Here is a 22,666-nt window from a genome sequence, read left to right as displayed (position 1 = left end):
ATAAAACTGTGGAAACCATCATCATCATCCATTGAATCCATCTTAAGTTGAACCCCATCTTTTTCATCATATTTTCCAAAAAGCCCTATTCAATACGATCGTATGCTTTGCTCATGTCGAGCTTCAAAGCGGCTGTCCCATGTTTCCCTTGCCTCAACCCGCGCAATTTATGGATCATCTCATATGCCACAATAATGTTATCTGAGATGGATCTACCAGCTACGAATGCACTCTGAGTAGTAGTAATGATGGATGGAAGAACAATTTTAAGTCTATTAGCTAATGTTTTTGATAGAATCCTGAGCAGAACATTACAGAGTGCAATCGGACGTAAATCAGAGACATATTCTGGCTTACTGATCTTTGGAATGAGCACAATCAATGTATCATTAAGATTCAGCGGGATCCTGCTAGAACGGAGAATAGAGAAACATACCTCACATACATCAGGTCCCACTATACTCCAAAAATGCTGAAAGAAAGCCGGATTTAATCCGTTAGGGCCCGGACTTTTATCCGGATGCATAGAGAAGCAAGCATTTTTTACTTCGTCGTTTGAGAATGCGTGAGATAGCAACTCATTTTCCTCTTGCGTGACCCTTGATTGTACACACGGTAGAAGTGCAGAATCATTATTACCCATACTCGTGAATATCCCGTTAAAATATTCAGATAGAATATCGTCTAATCTGTTGCCCTTTGTGCACCAATTACCGTTCGAATCCTTGAGACTCGAAAAACTGTTCCTCTTTCTTCTGTCTGTTGCGTAGGAATGGAAGTATTGTGAATTTGAATCACCATCTCTTAACCAAAGCAATTTAGCTCTCTGCTTCCAAAAATCTTCTCGTTTCTTTAATGTTGACATATATGCTAATGAGGTCTGCTTGAATCTTTCCATTCCATACTCGTCCCTTCTTCCTTGTACGGCTTCCATCTGCAATCTGTACATATTCAAAGATTTTTTAAAATTTGATTCCAAAGAGGAACTCCACTCTTTGAGTGCATTGGTACAAGCTGATATCTTAGCAGATATCGAACAATTTTTATCAGAGATCCATGCTTGACGAACAACTGTTTCACAGTGAGACTCTCTTAGCCAAGCATTCTCGAAACGGAACCTATTGATCATAGGACAGCGTAGCCACATCTTACTCTCTAAAAGGATAGTCGAGTGATCCGATGAAACAGTAATAAGATTCCGAGTTCTAGATTCTGCAAATAATTCTTTCCATTTTGAGTTGACAAGTGCACGATCAAGAGTTTCCTCAATCCATCTATGAGTACCTCGACTGACTTCCCACGTGAATGGATACCCATCCATGGGAACTGACCCTAAACCACTCTCCTCCACGGATTTTTTGAATCCTTCAATAAGCCAATTCGGTTGACTTCTACCTCATCGCTTCTCCTACAAACTTATTATATCATTAAAGTCCCCTATGCAGCACCATGCATAACCCTCTTGGTCTTTGAGGGATCGCAACAAATCCCAAGAGGCTCTCCGACGATGTCTTTCCGGGAAACCATAAAATCCCGTAACACGGCAGGTTGGTATATTTGGAAAGGTAATAAAAGCATTAATATGATTAACTGAAGATGACTGAATTGTAACTGTGACATTATCTTTCCATAATAGCGCAATACCACCCCCGTAACCCGGACCGTTCACAATAAAAGATCCACTGTACCCAAGCTTTCTACCAACCAAAATCACTTTCTCCTCCTTAATCATAGTTTCCATTAAGAAGGTAACCATAGGCCTATGAACCCTAACCAGGTCCATCAGAACATTAACTGTACGCGGGTTGCCCAGCCCACGACAGTTCCAACTAAGGATACTCATTGGGCTAGGCGAATCTCGAGTCCGACTTCTTCATCATCAGTCGGACATAATCTAGCATACGCTTCCATCGTACCCTTACCTTTATCCATGAATGATCAGCTAATAATGGATCAAAGCGAAAAGAATAGAGAAAAAATCGTAGAAAACGATCACAAACCCTTCTCACAAAGAGAAGACCTAATACCACTCCATGCGGAGAGACAAAGTGCACTCCATGTGGAGAGACAAACTGCAGACTTAAGATACACGCGATGAGGAGAACTTTTCAAATTTCATGGCAGTTGAAGTTTTGGACTGGACTCTTTTGACCAATTTTAAGCCTTTTGAAATACATATTTGAATCCCAATCTGCTCATCTCAGTAAATACACAACAACCGCAATCATCCTAATAAGATCAAACCCCCAAATTTATGCACAAAGTAGGTCAAAGAATCACAATAAACTAATTTGACAGCTCCTATGTATATTATGAAATTAGAATACACTTGACCATAGCAACATAAAATCAAATTAACAAACAAGTGAAGAGCGAGAAATCAATCTCAATCGCAATCACCTCAATCCATAAACAAATCTAGAATACCTGTCTTTGATCCATCGAAATTCAATCAACAAAAACCCTAACGAAAGAAAAGAAAAATAAAAAACCCTAATGAATTACAAGCCTCTTAAATTCACCTGCACAATACTCGTTCCATTCTAAACACCGGCAACCCTCCCTTCGCAAAGTTAGGTTTAATCATCTACGGATGAATGAGAAGTAAAATAAAAACAAAAATCAATTAGGATTTTCGTCTTCCATATAATCAAAAGATTTTTTCTAGACAAATCGCGGCTCATGAATAATCAAAAGATTTTAATTATGAATTGTCCTTTGAATAAAAAAAGTTGATGGATTGGTAAGTTTATTAGAGAGAGAAGGTCCCCATTCTCTCTAAAATACCAGTCCTCCTCTTCTACTGGTCTTCACCGCCGCCTCCCCCTCACTTTCTTTCTTTTTCTTTTTCTTCTTCTTCCCTAACCCAAGCTGCCAAGCCGAACCTCCTCGTTTACTCCTTCCTGCTGTCTAGTTGAGGAGGAAGAAGGAAGCTTGTCTTCCTTCTTCCTCCTCCCACCTTTCTTGTTTTTCTGGTTTTCCTTTGTGTAGTTGTTTTTATTCGCTTCGGTTTTCAGTTGGATCTTATATATTTTATCGGATCTCCAGATCTGTTCGAACTGTGTCTGTTGGCTACAATCTTTGTTTTTGTAACCTTTTCTATTGTAGCAAGGACGGAAACGGTAGATCTTATCCGTAGATCACTAGATCTACGAGGTTGCAAAAGAAAGGACTTAGATCCGAAGGTTCAGAATGGTTCAAATATTGAAGATTGGTCTACAGTTACTTTGCGGCAAATTTGGAGTTACGATCAATATATATTTCAACTGTTGTTTATGTTTGTTGTACCTTTAATGGTCTTTTCTGCTTTTAGTAGTCATTTTCTTGCCCTAGTGGACTATTTATTAGGCTTTGCCTATATGTATGTGAGGTTTTATTCCTTACTAATCTCGTGTTGTACTTGCAATTTTACTACTTAATGAAATATTAGCTTTACTATCAAAAAAAAAAAAAAAAAATTATGAATTGTCCTTTGTAGGCCTGCCATCTTGTTCAAAATGGATTATTGATATTTAGTCAAACTCATTGGGCTCAATAGAGTAGTCTTTCAAGACCCAATACATTCTATTCTCATTCAATGCCTATATGGCCTAAAACGATGTCGTACCACGAAAATTTGGGCCTTTCTACGCCTGAGTGGTTTGAGAAAAAATAAATATCTTTTTATAAGCTTAGACAGTGTTTGACAAAAAAAAAAAAAAAAAAAAAATAAGGTGTAAAATACCCCTAACGTTTACAGTTATGGGTAATTTTACCTCTAACGTCTAAAATGATGTAATTTTACCCCTAAGATTGGCTGCCAAGAGCAATTTCACCCCTAACATTGACAAGTTGGGTTAATTTGAGAAATAATTAATCAAATTGTCTTCTCGGTCGTGAATCTTGTCATCTACAGTTCACATGTGCGTCATTTATCACTCATTAGTAACATGTCACAAACATATGATTAGATGAGAAAAAAAATAAAAAAAATATACTGTATTTTGTACGAGTTTGACAAAAAAAATTCAAATATTTCGCCGAATTTAAAAATTTTAATTTTCAATTCTATTATTAAATCATAAAAAATATGAAATCTTTTTTTTAGAATCAATACACGTGTAACTGTATTTTATAATACTGTCTCAAATTGACCCAACTTATTAACGTTAGAGATAAAATTGTCCTTGACTGCCAATGTTAGAAGTAAAATTGCACCATTTTAGACATTAGGGACAAAATTGCTCCTGGATGTAAACATTAGGGGTATTTTTACATCTTATCCCTAAAACAAATGCAAAATAAATCTTGTGATTTGGTCGATTGACAAAAAACTTTCTCGTGGTTTAAAAGTTCATAAACAGGGGTCTATACTTTTTGCATCTTACAAACTCAGTCATTTCTTAAAAAAACAATATGTCGTGGCTAATTACCGCAAAAGGGAGCAATTTGTAGCAATTAAAAAGACTGATTTTGCAAATTATTCAAAATACAAGGGCTAACTTTGCAAATTAACTAAACCACAAGTAAAGTTTGCCCGAAAAATTGACTCATATATCCTTTAACTTCAAAATTCACAAAGTATATCTATTTGCAAACTTTTAAATCACGGGGACTGTCTTTGCAAATCGGCTAAACCACAAGGTTTATTTTTATACTTTTTTTTAAAAGAAAAAAGAAAATTAAGTACTAAATTTTAAGTGTTAAATATAAATGAAGCAAAAAAAAAAACATGATTTACTTTAAAAAAGAAGACCTAAACCTAGCTGTCAAGAAACTCTCTTCTTCTTCATTCAAGTTTTGAAGTTTTCTTCCGGTTTTTTGCCGTGAGTTAAGCCCCTTCTTTGCTTTGTTTTGTTTTTTCTTTATTAAATAAATTTTTGATAAATTTATTATAGTAGATTTAGTAATTTCTTCTTTATTTGTAGTTTTTTTCTCTCCATTTATTGGTGGTTGTGATATGTCTTCCTATATGGGTGTTATCATGTTTTCCTTCATGAAAATACAGAAGAGTTTTATCTATTAGTGATAAGCCCAAAATATACCTAAAATAACATATATAATTACGTCAGTTTTGTATTAAAACCATGTTAATTATATTCTTTTAGAATACTTTTACGTCTGTATTTGTTTTTATTGTGCAAGGTACTAAATTATTTGGAAAAATCCAAATATGAGCTAAAACGGAGTAAAAATAAGAGAGAAAACAAGTTTACAAGTTAAAAGACGAGTACGATTCAGAGGCCGCACCGAAGAACTTGGAAATCAACTTAAGGAAGAGACAAAAGTCTCTGTCGCGACCGAGATTCCCAATATCTCGGTTGCGAAACGCGTTTTCCAGGCATGAAAACGCGAATTCGTGTTGTATCTCCCTCAATCCAAAGACGCGATCGAGATTTCCTAAATCTCTATAGAAACAGCAAGTTTGCAGAGCACATTTTACATGTTTTTAATCCAAAACGACACGTCTATTCATCCGGATAGAAACGACTCTTCACTAGCGGACATGACACTTCAACAAGACTCTTCATCAACTATAAATAGAGGCTGCATTTCAGCATTCAAGAGAGTTAGAGAGTTAGAGATTTTTAGTATTCAGTTTGTTAGAAGCATACTTGTTGTACAAGTTGTTCAAATAGTTAGATACAAGATACAGTTGTTTAGTTTGAGTAAAGTTTTGTTCAAAGATGAGTTTATACTCTGTTAGTGACCAAGACCCGGTACTATTTCGAGATTCAGCGAGAAGAACCAGTGCATGCAGCGCCCAGGGTCTGACAAGCCTACGAAGTTGAGGAAAGGATTGACAACCCGGAACTCAATTAGTTAAATGCTATTCAAGCTTCTTCTTTTCTGTTAACTTGTGACGTTTCATGTCAGATTAACGAATTATCTTTTCAATACAATTCTTTTCTTTACTGTTGTTATTTTAATTCTGATCAGCGATATTCTTAAAGTGATTTACTTGGCGTTTTCATAAAACCCTTTTTAAACGAATCTTATTTTCATGAAAACTTTGTTGAACACTTAGGCAAATTTGGATTTATATTTGGTTATTTGCGAGAACTCGATTAATCGGATATAAACACCAAATTTGATTAAGGTTTTCAGTATTAGGCCCGACCATGGAAAGACTGTCTGCAGTTCAAAGCCTATTAAATTGAATTAATCGGTGAACAGGGCCGGTCCTGATAATTTATGGGTCCTAGGCGGAATAATAAATAAAGGCCCCTTTAATGTTTACGTAAAAAATTTAAAGTATATTTCAATACATGATAAACAAAAAAGTATTTCATTAATTCATTATTTATCTACATATTAAATCTATTTGGTAAAAAATTAAATCAATTGCCACGTGTATATATCAAGTGTAAAAAATTGTGTCATTTTGAAAAAAAAAAAAAAAAACAAATCGATTAACTTTTTTATCCAAAATGTGTTAAATGACATTTATGGAAATACTTGAAGGGGAAAATGTTACCAAATGGTATGAGAAAATTTTGCATAGAGGCCAAATAGGAGTTTAATTCTTTTTTTGATTGGAAGCGGGGGACTGAGACCCAAATCCTGAACATCCCAGCTATGCTGGCACCTCCAGAACCCGTGGCTAGGGACCCGAATGAATTAATAAAAAATAAAAAATGAAAGAATACAAAAGGTTCCGCCAAGGGCGTTAAGAAAACCGAAAATTATCTCTACCTACCAGATCGGCTAAAACTAGACTGTTACAGAAAGAAGGATAATCATCCCACCACGTATTTGAGTGGCCAAGTCTAGCGTGATTGGCCAATGCATCAGCGACGCGATTGCCCTCCCTCAGCGTATGAGCAACCACAAACCCCATGCCGGATATAATCTGTTGACAGTGATTCCAATCCTCTTGAAAAATCCATGGAACTGCCTGCGGGTTCCTGAACAGGGAGACAACGTAGGTGGAGTCACTTTCCAACCAGAAATTACGCCAGCCTTGAGTCCCTGCTAAACGGATCGCTGTTATTGCAGCACGAAGTTCCGCCAAGTGAACCAGTAGATCTGCCGCAGCAGCAGCAAAATAGCCCAGAACTTGACCAAACTCATTTCTGAAAACTCCGCCGCAGCCTGCAGAAGAGCCCAAAACCGAGGCATCACAGTTAGCCTTTATCCAACCCGTCGGTGGCGGCGTCCATCGAACCGCGATTACTCTCGGGGCGCGCGAGCAGCGAGGCGAGATATTTAAATTAAGTAGAATAGCCAGCTCCGTAGAAGAATTCCAAACTATACCAAGACGGAAAAGATCAGACCTGCGTATGTTGTCCCAAAGCAGTTTTAAGGCGTGATGAATGCTAGGCTTAATGTCGTTAAACATACATGTTGGTCCCTTATAACGTTACAAGTATAGTTCCAGGGGGGGTTAGAAACTATTTAAAAAAATTTAAGCTAGGGCAGACTTCTTTTTCGTGAGAAAAAGGCTTGGACAGCGGCGCTGAGTGAATAGCAAGATACTGGCTTAGTCAACTAGTGACTAGGTCAGTTTCTTTACTTGAGTCAGGAGATAGCACTTAGAGTCTATTCCTGAGCTCAGATATTCAATGCGCACAACTCAGCTTGACCTTCTTTACTTGGTCAGTTTTTGTTTAAGCAAGCAATAAATATGTAAAGGAGTTAAAGGTTTAGAAATATGTTACTCAGCAGATTTATCCAGGTTCGGCCTCCAAGCCTACGTCCTGTCCCCGGAACACGTTCCGAGATTTCGAATTCTCTACTGAGCTCTTTAACAGTAGAGCATCAAACCTTTTACAATCTTAGCAACTGAGTATAACAAGAGTACCTTCCTCTATACCTCTACTCAATCCTAATCTCTCGCTGAGTACTATAACCGAGTACTCAGCCTCTCCTTTCTAATCTCTAGAAATGATAAGTGTTTGTCCTAAACAATGATTGCTAAGACACCTTAGATGATTGAATAATCACTCTAGACTTTTACACAAAAGATATGAAATTTAGTGTAAGATTGCTTTGCTTTTTCTTGCAGAACTTTGCATAGAAATTTGGTCAGCGTAATGGCTTGATCAAGTTCTGTGTTGAATGAAGCAACTGAAGGGCTCTATTTATAGAGACGTCTGAGGTGTCGGTCATTTCGAATTTCGAAATAACCATTGGAGGGAAACGGCTTCCTGTCATTGTCATCCTATCTTGCTCAGAGCTCTCGGCCAATCAGATTTGAGTATCTTCTGTCCTCGGTCAGCTTTTGGTCAGCTCGGCAGAATGTCTCTCCATTTAAGGTAAGGTTAACTGGACAGCATTCTGTGTCTTCTGATCTTTACCCAAAGTGGAAACACTTTGTCTGGAAGTTGTTCTTAGCCAGCTGCTGTCTTGTACTCTTTGTCGAATCAACTCAGCAGCTTCGTCCCGAAGTTGTTCCTTGAAGGTCTTCTAGATCCTTCTTCCGCTGAGCTGCGTTTTGTACATAACGACAGCGTTTTGACATACGCGGGCCGAGTTGCCTTAAACTGTTTGACTTGGGCTTTGACTTCCATATTGGGCTTTGGGCCTTTTAATCTTTGTGTCTTATAAACAATTTAACTCAACATTGAACAAACACATTAGTAGAATAAATCAAAGCATTTAAACTTAGTGTGTTTAGAATATTTTTAATTGTACTTAAACAATTTTGTCAAATCAAAATTATGTGGAAAGGTGTTTCAACAAACTCCCCCATTTTGATGTTGGCAAAACTATTCAGCGAAGAACTCAGTATTGAGCTCCCCCATGATAGTTGACCTAATATAACTTAGCAAACTCCCCCGTCAGGGTTGAGCTACTGACTTAGTTTTACTCTAAACATTTAAAGGTTTAATCGAGTAAGTCTAAGGTCAGTTTTCAGATATAGGTCAGCTCATGAAACATATTCTATTTTACTCAGTGTTTAAGCGGAAGTTTTAACATTCAGAGGGCGCTGAGTAATTTGTTGTTCAATGAGTTTTATAAGACAATGTTATATAAACATACAAGTCAATGTCAAACATATTATCAGCATTGGATGTGATTGAAGATACATAATAACTTAATACTCAGCATCATAGATAATAACTCATAACTCAGTTTTTGGATAAAAAGATGCAAGTATTGATATTACTAGAAGTAGTCAGCATATACAACAAAAGAAAAGCATAAACATAGAGACTACAAACTTAGCATAACTGAGCTAGCCTAATTTCTATTTCTTTTTCTTTTTCTTGGACTAACTATGCTCATGCTGTGTTCTAGCTTGTTCTTTCTCCCCCGTTTTGTCAGCATCGGGAGGAGGAATCCTAAAGGCGTCAGTTAAGACGGCTCTGGTCAGTTCCGTGGACATCGTCTTAAGTCTATCGGCGCTTTCATTGACACCGTCAAAAATAGCAACTCCATCATCGGAGACCTCGGCGGGTATATTAAGTTCAGCAGCGCTGATCATGCTTACTATAAAAGCTTGAGATTTACCTATCCAGGTAAGTGCGTCGGTCAGACCAGCAACGACTTGATGAAAAGTCTTCAGTAAGGATGTGTCATAGTATTGACGCTGAATGTTGCTGTGACGTATATGATTGAAGGTTTGTATGGTGACAGACAGTATTTCATTTTGCTTCATGGCGTCAGTGTCCATTTCCTGTTTGTTCAAGTTCAACAGTCGAACAGCCTCACTAATTTGCTCCACTGAGCATTGAGAATAGGAGACCATTTGCTCGTTGGTCTTGATTTGCTCAGTGTGAAGCTGAGCAAAGAGCATTTTAACTTCATCAGAAGTTGCATAGCGCGTGTTCGCAGCTGACAATGTCTGAACTTGTTCTTGAAGAGCGTTGAGATGTTGAACTATTGTCAGCTGGATCTCAGCCAGCTTTGCGATGGAATCCTGCTTAGCTTGCTGTGCTTGAAAGGTAACGATGACACTCAGCAAGTCCTTGAATCCCTTAACTTCGTTGAGAAGCTGAGTTACATGGGAGAGCTGAGTTGTCTCAGCAGTAGAAGACCCAGCAGCAGGTGGAGTGGTTTGATGAAGGTCATTGATTAAAGTTTGCACCGAGTCAATGATTCTTTTACCAGACTCGGTGGCATGCAAGTAGCTGAGAGAGCCTTCATGAACTTGCCTGGTTTCCTCAGTTTGACCGGTTGGAAGAGGAGTCAGTGGAATCACATGGTCAGTGACTGGAAGTGTGTTTCCAATCTGCACTTGAGTCTCAGGTAAAGCTGGTTGATCGGCAGAAGTGTTGATTGGAGAAGAAGTAATCTGAATGATGTCTGTGCTGACTGGAGCAAGGATGTTTTGAGTCAGCACTATGCTTGTTGTAACAGCATTGACGGGTATTGGCTCTACTTGGCTTGTAGAGTTTGCAGAAGCATTTAAGTCGGCGTGTTCCTTTGGTGAAGAAACAGAGGCTTGCTTTTCAAGGGAAGCCGATGGAGTAGAAGTTGGTTGTTTTCTGAAAAATTTCAGCTTGAGCTTAGAAGGGTCTTGGGTCGGCTTCTGGATAACAAAGTCAGGGACAGTTGGTTTCTGAACAGGAAGGTCAATGACAGACTTCTGACTTGCCTTGATTAATCTTCTTCTTGGAGGAGGAGTGTTAGCTTGTATAGATTCTCCTGAGTGAGAGGGAGAAGTTTCCTCTTGATCAGCATTAAGTTGGTCAGCTTGTTCTTGTTCATCTCCAGCAGTTAACTCAATGTTGGCATGCTCAGCATCAACATCGCTAGCTGTCTCCTCGGTGTCCTCAGCGTCATCCTGACCGCCTTCTTCTTGTTCTTCATCTTTTTCACTATCGCCATCTAACTCTTCCTCAACTTGTGCAATGAACTGATCATCTAGATGCACTTCATCTTCTTGATGCTCAGCTACAGTTCCTAGACACTGTGTGTAGTGAGAATCACCAGGAACAACGACGTCAGTAGGAATAGCATCAATAGGAGTCAGTGTAGAAGACTTCTGCTTCTTTTGAGGTTGCTCATCAGCATTTGTTCTTTCCTCAATTTCAGGCTCATCTTGCCTGCTCCTTTTCTCAGCTGACTTAGGTCTCTCCTGACCTGGTTCAGCAGCTGACTTCGACTTCTTGGCCTGAGGCTCAGCTTTCTTTGAAGGAGTCACAACAGCTTTCCTCTTGCGGGCAGCTGGAGCCTTTGTCCTTTAGCTTTGCTTTGGAGCTGTTTCCTTAGCTTGTTGTTCAGCAGCAGCTTTTCCTTTCTTTAGTGGCTGATTGAACTTCAAAGCCCTCAGCGAAGCCGCAGTTATCTCAGATCCTCTAGCCTTAGTTTCCTCAGATAGATCAATTTGATGATCTAAGAGGATTCTGGTGATGAGTGATCCCAGCCTGAGAGTTCCAGTGCTCCTTATGAACCCAGCAATCAAGAATACTGGTATGTTGATCAGCTTGTATGTCAGCATATGCCATATGAAGCATTGCTCAAAATTCGTTGCTGAGGTGGTACAGTTGATCTTGGGATAAATGAAGTAGGTCAGCAGATAATGAGCCATCTTTTGGTGCTGACCCATTGAGGTACTTGAGACTTCTCTAGAGTGGCCAGCGGGCTTACAAAAGGTGGTATCGTACCCAGTACCTTCATGATCTCCAGATCGCCTCAGTTTTGTTCCCTCATTCTTTAACTTCAGCAAGTTAGCGAGATAAGTAGGGTTTATGAAAATGGTCTTTTCCTTTACCACAGTTACCAGATAGTCCTGGTTATCATCAGCAACTCGGAGATTGTGGTAGAACTCCCTTACTAGGTCAGGATAGGTGTGATCCCTAATGGAGAACAGCTCGGTCCATCCATTTTGCGATATCCATTCGCAGAAGGGTTGCTCGGATGTCACGAAGGTCTCAGAAACCCATCGTGAGAAGTCTACTTTCCATTCGCTAATATCTTCAAATACCTTGGTATAGGTTCTGGCCTTGGTCGGTTTACCTTTAGTTGAGGTAGCTTGGCCAACTTTGCCTTTGCTCGGCGTAGTGACCTTAGTGGTTTCAGGCATAGTAGTTTGCCTGGAGGGTTCATCGGAGCTGGTCTTAGGGTGACCGGCACCGGAGATGTTGACGAAAACTCTAGTCTTAGAGAGAGAGAATGCTTTGCCAGAAAAATTCGGTAAGTGTAAAGAAAATAAAGATGGGGATTTACCCATTATTTATAGCGGTGAAGAGTGGATCTTATCGAATCCATGTGTCAGTTTTGCCTTGGGATTGTCAACCGACAAAGATCCTGGCTTTTATGACACATTCGGCGCATACGTCATCCTAGGTGGCTATTCGCGTGCTTTTGCATTTAATGCAACGGATCTAACACTGAGTGTTTAGAATACTAAGCGTTTTATATTCTGAGTGGTCAGTAGTATATGAAAGGATGATTTCTCAGTTTGAGATTACTACTCGGTGTGCATATTTACTCAGTATTGATATGTTAAGTACTCAGCATAACAATCACTCAGCATGCATTTGCATAACTCATTCAGCATAGTAATTCAGTCAGCATAAATTTACATTTTAGAACAGGAATTTACTGAAGAGGATTAAACATACCAATGGCTTCTCTCAGTATGCTGAACTGTTCACGAGCCAGTGGCTTTGTGAAGATATCCGCAAGCTGCTCATCCGTTGGGACATAGGTCAGCTTTATCTCACCCTTGAGTACATGGTCTCTAATGAAGTGATGTCTTATGCTGACATGCTTCATCCTGCTATGTTGAATTGGGTTCTTTGATAGATCAATTGCACTTTTGTTGTCGCATTTGACCTCAATTGTCTTTGTTTGAACACCATAGTCTTCAAGCTGTTGCTTAATCCATAGGACTTGAGCAACACAGTGACCAGCAGCAATGTACTCAGCTTTAGTGGTAGACAAGGCTACTGACGCCTGCTTCTTGTTGAACCAGGATACAAGACAGCTTCCTAAGAAATGACATCCTCCAGAGGTGCTTTTCCGTTCTAGCTTGTCTCGACCATAGTCAGCGTCAGTGTATCCAATGAGTGTAAAGCCATGGGTGTTGGGATACCATAAACCTGCGTTCACTGAGCTTTGCAAATATCTAAGGATTCGTTTTACAGCTATGTAATGAGATTCCTTAGGGTTAGATTGATATCTAGCACAGTAGCATACTGAGAACTGAATGTCGGGTCTACTTGCTGTTAAGTAAAGTAGAGAGCATATCATACCTCGATACAATTTGCTGTCTACCGACTTACCATTCTCGTCAGCGCAGAGGACAGTATCAGTGCCCATAGGAGTGGATATTGGCTTGCAATTTTCAAGATCATATTTCTTCAATATCTCCTTGGCATATTTAGCTTGACTGATGAAGATGCCATTCTTTCCTTGTTTGATTTGAAGTCCAAGGAAGAAGTTGAGTTCTCCCATCATAGACATTTCAAACTCAGTCTGCATTTGCTTGCTAAATTCCTTGCACATTGACTCATTAGTAGCACCGAAAATAATATCATCAACATATATTTGAGCCAACAGGGTATCTTTACCCTTCCTCTTAATGAATAAGGTTGTATCAGCTTTGCCCCTGACATAGTTTCTAGTCAGCAGGAAACTGGTCAGCCTCTCATACCAAGCACGTGGTGCTTGCTTGAGGCCGTACAGAGCCTTTTTGAGTTTATAAACGTGGTTTGGGAATTTAGGATCCTCAAACCCTGGAGGTTGATTAACATAAACTTCCTCGTTTATAACTCCATTAAGGAATGCACTCTTAACATCCATTTGAAACAGTTTAAAGTTCATGTAAGATGCATATGCACATAAAATCCTAATAGCCTCTAGCCTTGCCACTAGGGCAAAGGTCTCACCGTAGTCAATACCTTCTTGCTGACTGTAGCCCTGAGCTACAAGCCTTGCTTTGTTCCTGACTACGTTTCCTTGCTCATCCAGCTTGTTGCGGAAGACCCATCTTGTTCTAATGGTCTTCTGACTCCTTGGATGTGGCACTAGCTCTCATACATCGTTTCTTCTGAATTGGTCAAGTTCCTCTTGCATTGCACTCATCCAGAATTCATCTTCCTCAGCATCAGTGAAGTTCTTAGGTTCCTGAACTGAGACGAAGGCTACATTGCTGAGGTACCTCCTGAGTTGGTTTCTTGTCATCAGGGTATTCTCAGCGGCATCAAGGATTGCACTCTCTGAGTGCCCTCTTGGAATCCTTATCTCCTTGGGTAGATTGATGTCTTGTGCTGTCTGTGTTTCAACAATCTCTACAGGTGGAGACTGGTCAGTGAAAACAATATTCAGTTCACTTTTACCTTTGGTCAGCCCTTAAGGGAATGACTCAGCAGCTGTATCTTGATCAGCGGGTGCTGAGTGTGGATCATCCTCGGTCAGCGGCAGATATCTTCCTGTAGGGTTAGTTTCGTCGAACTCAACATGTACTGACTCTTCTAAAACTTGAGTTCGTTTATTGAAAACTCTGTATGCTTTGTTGTTTGTTGAGTAGCCTAAAAAGATAGCTTCATCAGCTTTTGAGTCAAACTTAGCTAGGCTATCCTTAGTGTTTAAAATAAAACATTTACAGCCAAAGACACGAAAGTATCCAATGTTGGGCTTTCGTCCTTTCCAAAGCTCATAGGGGGTTTTCTTTAGTATAGGTCTAACAAGAGCCCTATTAAGAATGTAGCATGCTGTGTTAACAGCTTCTCCCCAAAAGTACTTTGGAAGCCTATGCTCACTCAGCATTGTCCTGGCTATTTCAACCAGTGTTCTGTTCTTCCTTTCAATAACCCCATTTTGTTGAGGCGTTCTAGGAGCAGAAAAGTTATGGTCAATGCCGCTGGCTTCATAGAATTCAACAAACTGTTGGTTTTTTAATTCTCCACCATTATCACTTCGGATGTGAGCCAGTTTTAGGTCTTTATCATTTTCAAGTTTTCTAACCAAATTTGAAAATGTCTCAAAGGTCTCATCCTTGCTACTCAGCAAGATGACCCAAGTGTACCGAGAGAAGTCATCTACAATGACCAAGAAAAATCTTCTTCCACCCAGACTCAGCGGCTAGACTGGACCGAAGAGATCCAAGTGTAGTAATTCTAACGGACGCTTAGTTGAGACAATGTTTTTGCTATGAAAAGATTGTTTGGTTTGTTTTCCAGCTTGGCAAGCGTGGCATAATTGATCTTTTTCAAATCTAAGTTCAGGCAGTCCCTCAACCAATTGCTTTCTTGCTAATTTGGCCAGGAGGTCCATGCTTACATGACCAAGTCTCCTGTGCCATAGCCAGGAATTTTCTTCCTTTGAAACTAAGCATACAGTTTTTGAAAACTTTTTCTCTAAGTCTAGCATAAAGACATTATCAATCCGAGGGGCAGTTAAAATTAACTCATTTGTTTTTCCCTCGTATATTTTACATCCAGTAGCATCAAATATAACTTTTCTCCCATTGTCACAAAGCTGAGCTACGCTGAGTAAGTTATATTTGAGTCCGCTGACTAGGGAGACTGACTCAATAGTAGGATTACCTCCGATGGTTCCTGACCCTACTATCTTACCCTTTTTGTTGTCTCCAAAACTTACGTTTCCTCCTCGTTTACGCTCAAATGTGATGAACTGAGTTTCATCACCAGTCATGTGCCTCGAGCATGCGCTGTCAATATACCACATCTTTGACTTCTCAGCACACCTCAGGCTTACCTGCATTGTAACTAGTTACTTTTAGGTACCCAATTCTTTTTGGGTCCTTGTTTGTTAGGTTCAACAGGTAAAGCATCATATTTTATTTTATGGCGGCATACTTGGACAGTATGGCCATTCTTTCCACAGAAGTCACAGCTGACCTTCCGTTTAGGATTTTTCACTGACTGGTCAGCACCCCAGTGCTGAGCGTGCCAGCACACCTTTATGGTGTGTCCTTTCTTCCCACAGAAGTCACACTGGACATTCCGCTGGGGATTCCATCTCTGCTGACCAGTACTTCGGTACTGAGCATTCAGAGGAATATTTCTTTTGTTTTGAACCTTTAGTTGGTTCTGGATATTTGCGACGTCCTTTCTCAGTTTCTTTGAATCTGATTGGACTTCAGTGACAGACTTATGTATGATTTCCATGTTATCATGCAAAGTTGAGTTGTCCTGAAGAAGGAATCTAAGGTCACTTAGCTTGACCTCTTCAACCTCGTCACAGCGCCTGCTGAGTGCTCTAATTTTCTTATTACACTTTTTGACAAGTGTATAGAGGTCACTCAGGGCATTACCCATTTCGTTTCTGAGCTGGGAAAGTGATATTACCTCATTTGATTGCTCCTCAGCATCAGATGCAATGGAGGGGTCAGCATGCTCAGAGACGCACGGCTCAGCAAGTTCGTCAGCCATGAAGCATATCTTCGCTGACTCGGTGGCCTCAGCTTCTGTTGATGAAGACTCATCACTGTCGCTCCATGTTGCCACCATTGCCTTTTTGCCGTTCTTCTTTTCTTTCCTCAGCGTAGGGCAGCTTGACTTGATATGGCCAGTTTGATGACATTCAAAGCATGTAATGGGCTTTGAGTTGTCCTTCTTGTATTTGCTGTCGCTGGACTCAGCTTTATACTTATCAAACTTTCTGTAAGGCTTCTTAGAATATTTGTCATTCTTTCTGAACAGCCTTTTCATCTTCCTTGTGAACATAGCCATCTCCTCATCATCTGTTGAGCTCCCATCAGTGGAGTCAGCTTTCATGACAAGAGATTTTTGCTTCTTGTCTTCAGACTTTTCCTTCACCTCGAAATTCTTCATCGAGATCTCATGGGTCAGCAGCGAGCCGATGAGCTCATCATATTTGTAGGTGGTTAAGTCCTGAGCTTCCTCAACAGCGGTCTTCTTCGCTTGCCAGTCTTTGGGAAGGCTCCTGAGTATTTTCTTGACTTGTTCTTCCTCAGTGAAGATCTTCCCAAGTCTCTTGAGCTTATTGATGATGTTGGTAAACCTTGCGTTCATGTCAGATATTCCCTCATCATTGTTCATTTCGAACAGCTCGTACAGTCTCATCTGCTGGTTCACCTTGGACTCCTTTACTTTATTGGTTCCTTCGTAGGTGACCTCCAGCTTCTTCCAAATCTCTTGCACCGACTCACAACCTGAGATTTTATTATATTCTGCAGCATCGAGCACACAGTGAAGCATGTTTATAGCCGAAGCATGATTTTGTAGCTTCTTGAGATCATCCTCTGTCCATTTGGCCTCAGCTTTAACAACTGTTTGGCCAGCCACAACTTCGACAGGTACAAATGGACCTTGGACTATGGATAGCCAGGCACTCATATTTGTAGCCTGAATGAAATTTTTCATCCTATTCTTCCAGAAGGTGTAGTTAGACCCGAAGAATATGGGAGGCCGAGTAATGGACAGCCCCTCAGGTAAGATCTGAGTTGTTTGGTTTCCTGGGAGAAACCGAGTGCTGTTTTCGCCCATAGTGGGGATCAGCTCAAGGTGGTTAAACCTTTTACAGTGAGCTTTTAAGCTCTGATACCACTTGTTGGTCCCTTATAACGTTACAAGTATAGTTCCAAGGGGGGGGGGGTTAGGAACTATTTAAAAAAATTTAAGCTAGGGCAGACTTCTTTTTCATGAGAAAAAGGTTTGGACAGCGGCGCTGAGTGAATAGCAAGATACTGGCTTAGTCAACTAGTGACTAGGTCAGTTTCTTTACTTGAGTCAGGAGATAGCACTTAGAGTCTATTCCTGAGCTCAGATATTCAATGCGCACAACTCAGCTTGACCTTCTTTACTTGTTCAGTTTTTGTTTAAGCAAGCAATAAATATGTAAAGGAGTTAAAGGTTTAGAAATATGTTACTCAGCAGATTTATCCAGGTTCGGCCTCCAAGCCTACGTCCTGTCCCCGGAACACGTTCCGAGATTTCTAATTCTCTACTGAGCTCTTTAACGGTAGAGCATCAAACCTTTTACAATCTTAGCAACTGAGTATAACAAGAGTACCTTCCTCTATACCTCTACTCAATCCTAATCTCTCGCTGAGTACTATAACCGAGTACTCAGCCTCTCCTTTCTAATCTCTAGAAATGATAAGTGTTTGTCCTAAACAATGATTGCTAAGACACCTTAGATGATTGAATAATCACTCTAGACTTTTACACAAAAGATATGAAATTTAGTGCAAGATTGCTTTGCTTTTTCTTGCAGTACTTTGCGTAGAAATTTGGTCAACGTAATGGCTTGATCAAGTTATGTGTTGAATGAAGCAACTGAAGGGCTCTATTTATAAAGACGTCTGAGGTGTTGCTCATTTCGAATTTTGAAATAACCGTTGGAGGGAAACGGCTTCCTGTTGTTGTCATCCAGTCTTGCTCAGAGCTCTCGACCAATCAGATTTGAGTATCTTCTGTCCTCGGTCAGCTTTTGGTCAGCTCGACAGAATGTCTCTCCATTTATGGTAATGTCAACTAGACAGCATTCTGTGTCTTCTGAACTTTACCCAAAGTAGAAACACTTTGTCTGGAAGTTGTTCTTAGCCAACTGCTGTCTTGTACTCTTTATCGAATCAACTCAGCAGCTTCGTCCCGAAGTTGTTCCTTGAAGGTCTTCTAGATCCTTCTTCCGCTGAGCTGCGTTTTGTACATAACGACAACGTTTTGACATACGCGGGCCGAGTTGCCTTAAACTGTTTAACTTGGGCTTTGACTTCCATATTGGGCTTTGGGCCTTTTAATCTTTATGTGTTATAAACAATTTAACTCAACATTGAACAAACACATTAGTAGAATAAATCAAAGCATTTAAACTTAGTGTGTTTAGAATATTTTTAATTGTACTTAAACAATTTTGTCAAATCAAAATTATGTGGAAAGGTGTTTCAATAATACACTCATTGCGAAGGTACCAGATCACCCACGACAAGTGAATGATTGCACTAATCCAGAGTACCTTAATCTGCGAGCTGAACCGTTGCCTCGCTGCCCATTGAATTAAATCCTTGTACGCACCATCGATGTGTAATCTTCTTCCGAACAACGATGAGATGCTTTTCCATAGTGCCTTGGCGAATTTGCACTCTATCAGGATATGCTGTAACATTTCAAAGTGTTCCTCGCAAAAGCAGCATCTGGAGACCACTGTTAATCCCCACTTCTGTAACATGTCATGGGTTGGCAAATAACCCCAAAACGCTCTCCAAGCGCAAAACGAATGTGCAGGTGGAACAAATTTGTTCCATAAGAACCGAAACCCCGGATCCGGAGGCATTTCTTCACCCAACCACCTATAGAAGAGCTTGGAGATGAAGATCCCTTTATCCGCCGGCTTCCATATGCACTGGTCAACCGAGCTAATCCGTCCAACCCGTTCAATCACAGCCACAGTTTCCTCCGGCAAATGGTCCAGATTCTCCCAGTGATCCCCGATCAAAAACTCATCAACCCATTGCGTCAGCCCTCGTTGCAGAGACAGCGGGATGTCAAGCCTGCTTGCAATCGTGGGGGTGATCCATTCTGATGTCCAGAACTTGAGGTTAGAGGCATCCCCTATAAACCACGTACTATGCTCCCGTAGTAACCTGTAAGCTGGCTTAACTGAGTGCCATATCGTCGACATTGCCACCTGGGCTTTCAGAATTCCACCTGAAGAGAGGAACCGTGACCGAATTAGCCTCAGCCAAGGAGAATTCTCCGCTACTAATCCCCAAGCCAGCTTCCCTAGCAAAGTAGTGTTAAATCTTGCTAATTCCTTAATACCAAGGCCGCCAGCCTGCAACGGTTTATAACAAATAAACCAAGGTACCGTAACGAGCTTCCGCGAGAGAATACTACCACTCCAGACAAAATTCCGCATCTGCACAGAGAGCCTTTTCAAGAGACCCTGTGGCCATTTGTAAACCGAGAAGGAATGAGTAAGTGTTCCTGTAATCACGGAGTTAACCAGGGTAAGCCGTCCAGCCATAGAGAGGGAAGAGCCCATCCAATTAGCAAATTTAGCGGATATCTGATCACACATAGCCTCGAGGTGCCAGCGCTTCGGTGCCCCCCTGAACAGAGGAACCCCGAGATATCTGAAGGGGAGAGAGCCGATCCTGATACCAGTTACTGCAGTTAGCCGCAGACGCCGCTGCGCAGTTACGTAATCACCGAAGTATGATTCCGATTTCTGCCAGTTGACAAGTTGTCCTGATAACAGTCCATAATTTGTGAAAATTCCGCCAAGGGCGTTTGCGTTAACAATCGTGGCTTTGCAGAAAATGATAACATCATCTGTGTAAAGTAAATGTGTAGGAAAAGGAAGTTCCCTGGTATATTGCATCGGCAATAGCAAACCATCCGACACTGTTCTTGATATAAGCCGGCTTAAGTAATCCTCCGCAATCCCAAAGAGGATGGGGGAAAGTGGATCACCCTGACGCACTCCCCGGGAGCAAGCAAAGTAACCCGTTGGTCCCTGTGAGGTCATAATAGATATTCTTGCAGAAGATAACAAGTTTAGAATATAATCCCTGGACTTCAGTGAGAAACCAAACGAGTCTAATACCTCAAGTAGGAAATTCCAATCTAATGTGTCAAAAGCCTTCTTGATATCGACCTTAAACGCCATATTTCCTCCGAAACAACGCTTATTAATACAGTTCACCCCTTCTGATGCAACCGCAATGCACTGATGAACCTTACGCCCCTGTAGAAAACCAAATTGGTTATCCAATACAATCCGGCTGGCCACCGGGGCAAGCCTGTCAGCAATAATTTTTATGATCAACTTGTAACAAAAATTACTCATCACTATAGGTCGAAACTGATCTAGCCGAATAGCGCCTTCCATCTTCGGGATTAGAGCCATCAGACTAGAATTTAATCCCGCGTCAATCAGCCCGTTATCAAAGAACCAGCAGACCAAGTTACACACGTCAGAGCCAACAATATCCCATCATGACTGAAAAAACTGACCTGTGAAGCCATCCGGACCCGGGGCGCTAGAGCCATCCATTGCCATAACAACAGCTTTGATTTCAGATGTATCGGGTCGTCTGAGAAGGGATTCATTATCTCCACCATTGACCAACCGAGGGATCAGTCTGTGAATGCCGGTCAGGTCGGAGGGGCCCATCGGATTTTTGAAGAGATCTTCATAGTATGCAATAACCGTATTTGATATAATATCAGGGTCGTTTACCAATTCGCCGTTTACTTCCAGCGCCGATATGCCTTTAGAGGCGCGACGTCGCGCCGCCGTTTGGTGGAAGAAGGCACTATTGCGGTCCCCCACCTCCAACCATCTAATACGGCTACGCTCTTTGAGATAAACTTCCTTCCGGAGCATATGCTCCTCCAAATTGAACTGAGCATTTCTTTCCCTTTCGAGGTTCTCCGGGCTAGAGTCAATTGATAACTCCGTCTGAATTCCCTGCAATTCTCTCTCACAATCTTCAATGTTTTTATCAAGATGTCCAAACCCCTTTTTATTCCAAGAGCGGATGATAGGCCTGAGACCCCTGATCTATATTTAAAAAATCAATTAAACCTATTTTAAATTTAAAATATTAATTATTTTGACCTTTCAAAACCTAAATAATTTTTAAGGTTTTTTATATGAATATCACAATTGGTTACAAAATTACAATTAAATCATATAATCAAAATTTAGACTCTAATTAAAAAAATACTCTAATTAAAAAAATTAGACTCTTAATCATATGATTTTATACTCTAATTAAAAAAATACTCTAATTAAAAATATTTAGACCCCAATTCATAAATTCTAAACCTTAGTAAATATATTCTAGATCCTTAATTTATAATCCTTAATCTTTAATATATATTAAAAATAATAATTTTATTAATTTGATCTAATTTAAAGCATTATTTGATATAATTGTAAATAAATTTTTAAAAGTGGATTTCTATGTAAATTTCTTTATATATATATATATATATATATATATATATATATATATATTTAAGAAATCCAAATATTTATATAAGTTTTTTTTCCAATGGAAATTTCTTAATATTAATATTTGTATATTTTCTTTTTGTTTTTTTGAAAGCTAAATATTTGTATAATTTCATTTTTGAGAAAAAACAAATTGCTTTCAGTGGAGTCCAACATTTCTTTTTTGAGAAAAAAGAAATTGCTTTCAGAGGAATCGAACATGGCCCCTTTTAATGACAATTTTGAGAAAAACAAAAAATTTGCTTTTGCGGGAACCGAACACCTTAATAATCATATCAAAGTTATAAGTTATTTTCTTGCTTTGTGTAAACAAGCCTTGAATTTTACTTCTACTTAAACATAATTTCTATATATTGTAATATAAACTATTGACAAAATTGGATTCAGAATCCATAACCATTTAAACCTTTTAATGATTTTTCTATTAACCTCGAGAAAATGAATTTAATAAAAAATATACGTTTTTTATTTATCAAAACGTTTCCTGTGAGATCGATATCTTTTTATTACTACAAGCGAAAGTCGTGAACTTGCGGAAATTGCTTAACAATTAGCTCATAGATCTGACCGATTGAATGCTCATGAGCCATTCCTTGAGAAAAAGACTATGAAATCTATTCCGAATGAAGTGTGTTTCCTGTCGTTATACCAAAAACAGTTTCAAGTATTGTCTACAATTGTTGTATCACGATCTATGATATTGAAGATATATATTTAATCTTCTATGATGTATTTCTGGATTATAATTTTATACTTCTATTGAGATGTATTATTTTTTCTATGAATGAAACAATTATGCTTCTAAAAAAATATTATAAATATTAAAAGTATTAAATGA

The sequence above is a fragment of the Euphorbia lathyris genome, chromosome 5 (genome assembly GCF_963576675.1).
Source record: "Euphorbia lathyris chromosome 5, ddEupLath1.1, whole genome shotgun sequence".
Lineage (NCBI taxonomy): Eukaryota > Viridiplantae > Streptophyta > Magnoliopsida > Malpighiales > Euphorbiaceae > Euphorbia > Euphorbia lathyris.
This window is presented reverse-complemented; position numbering follows the sequence as displayed.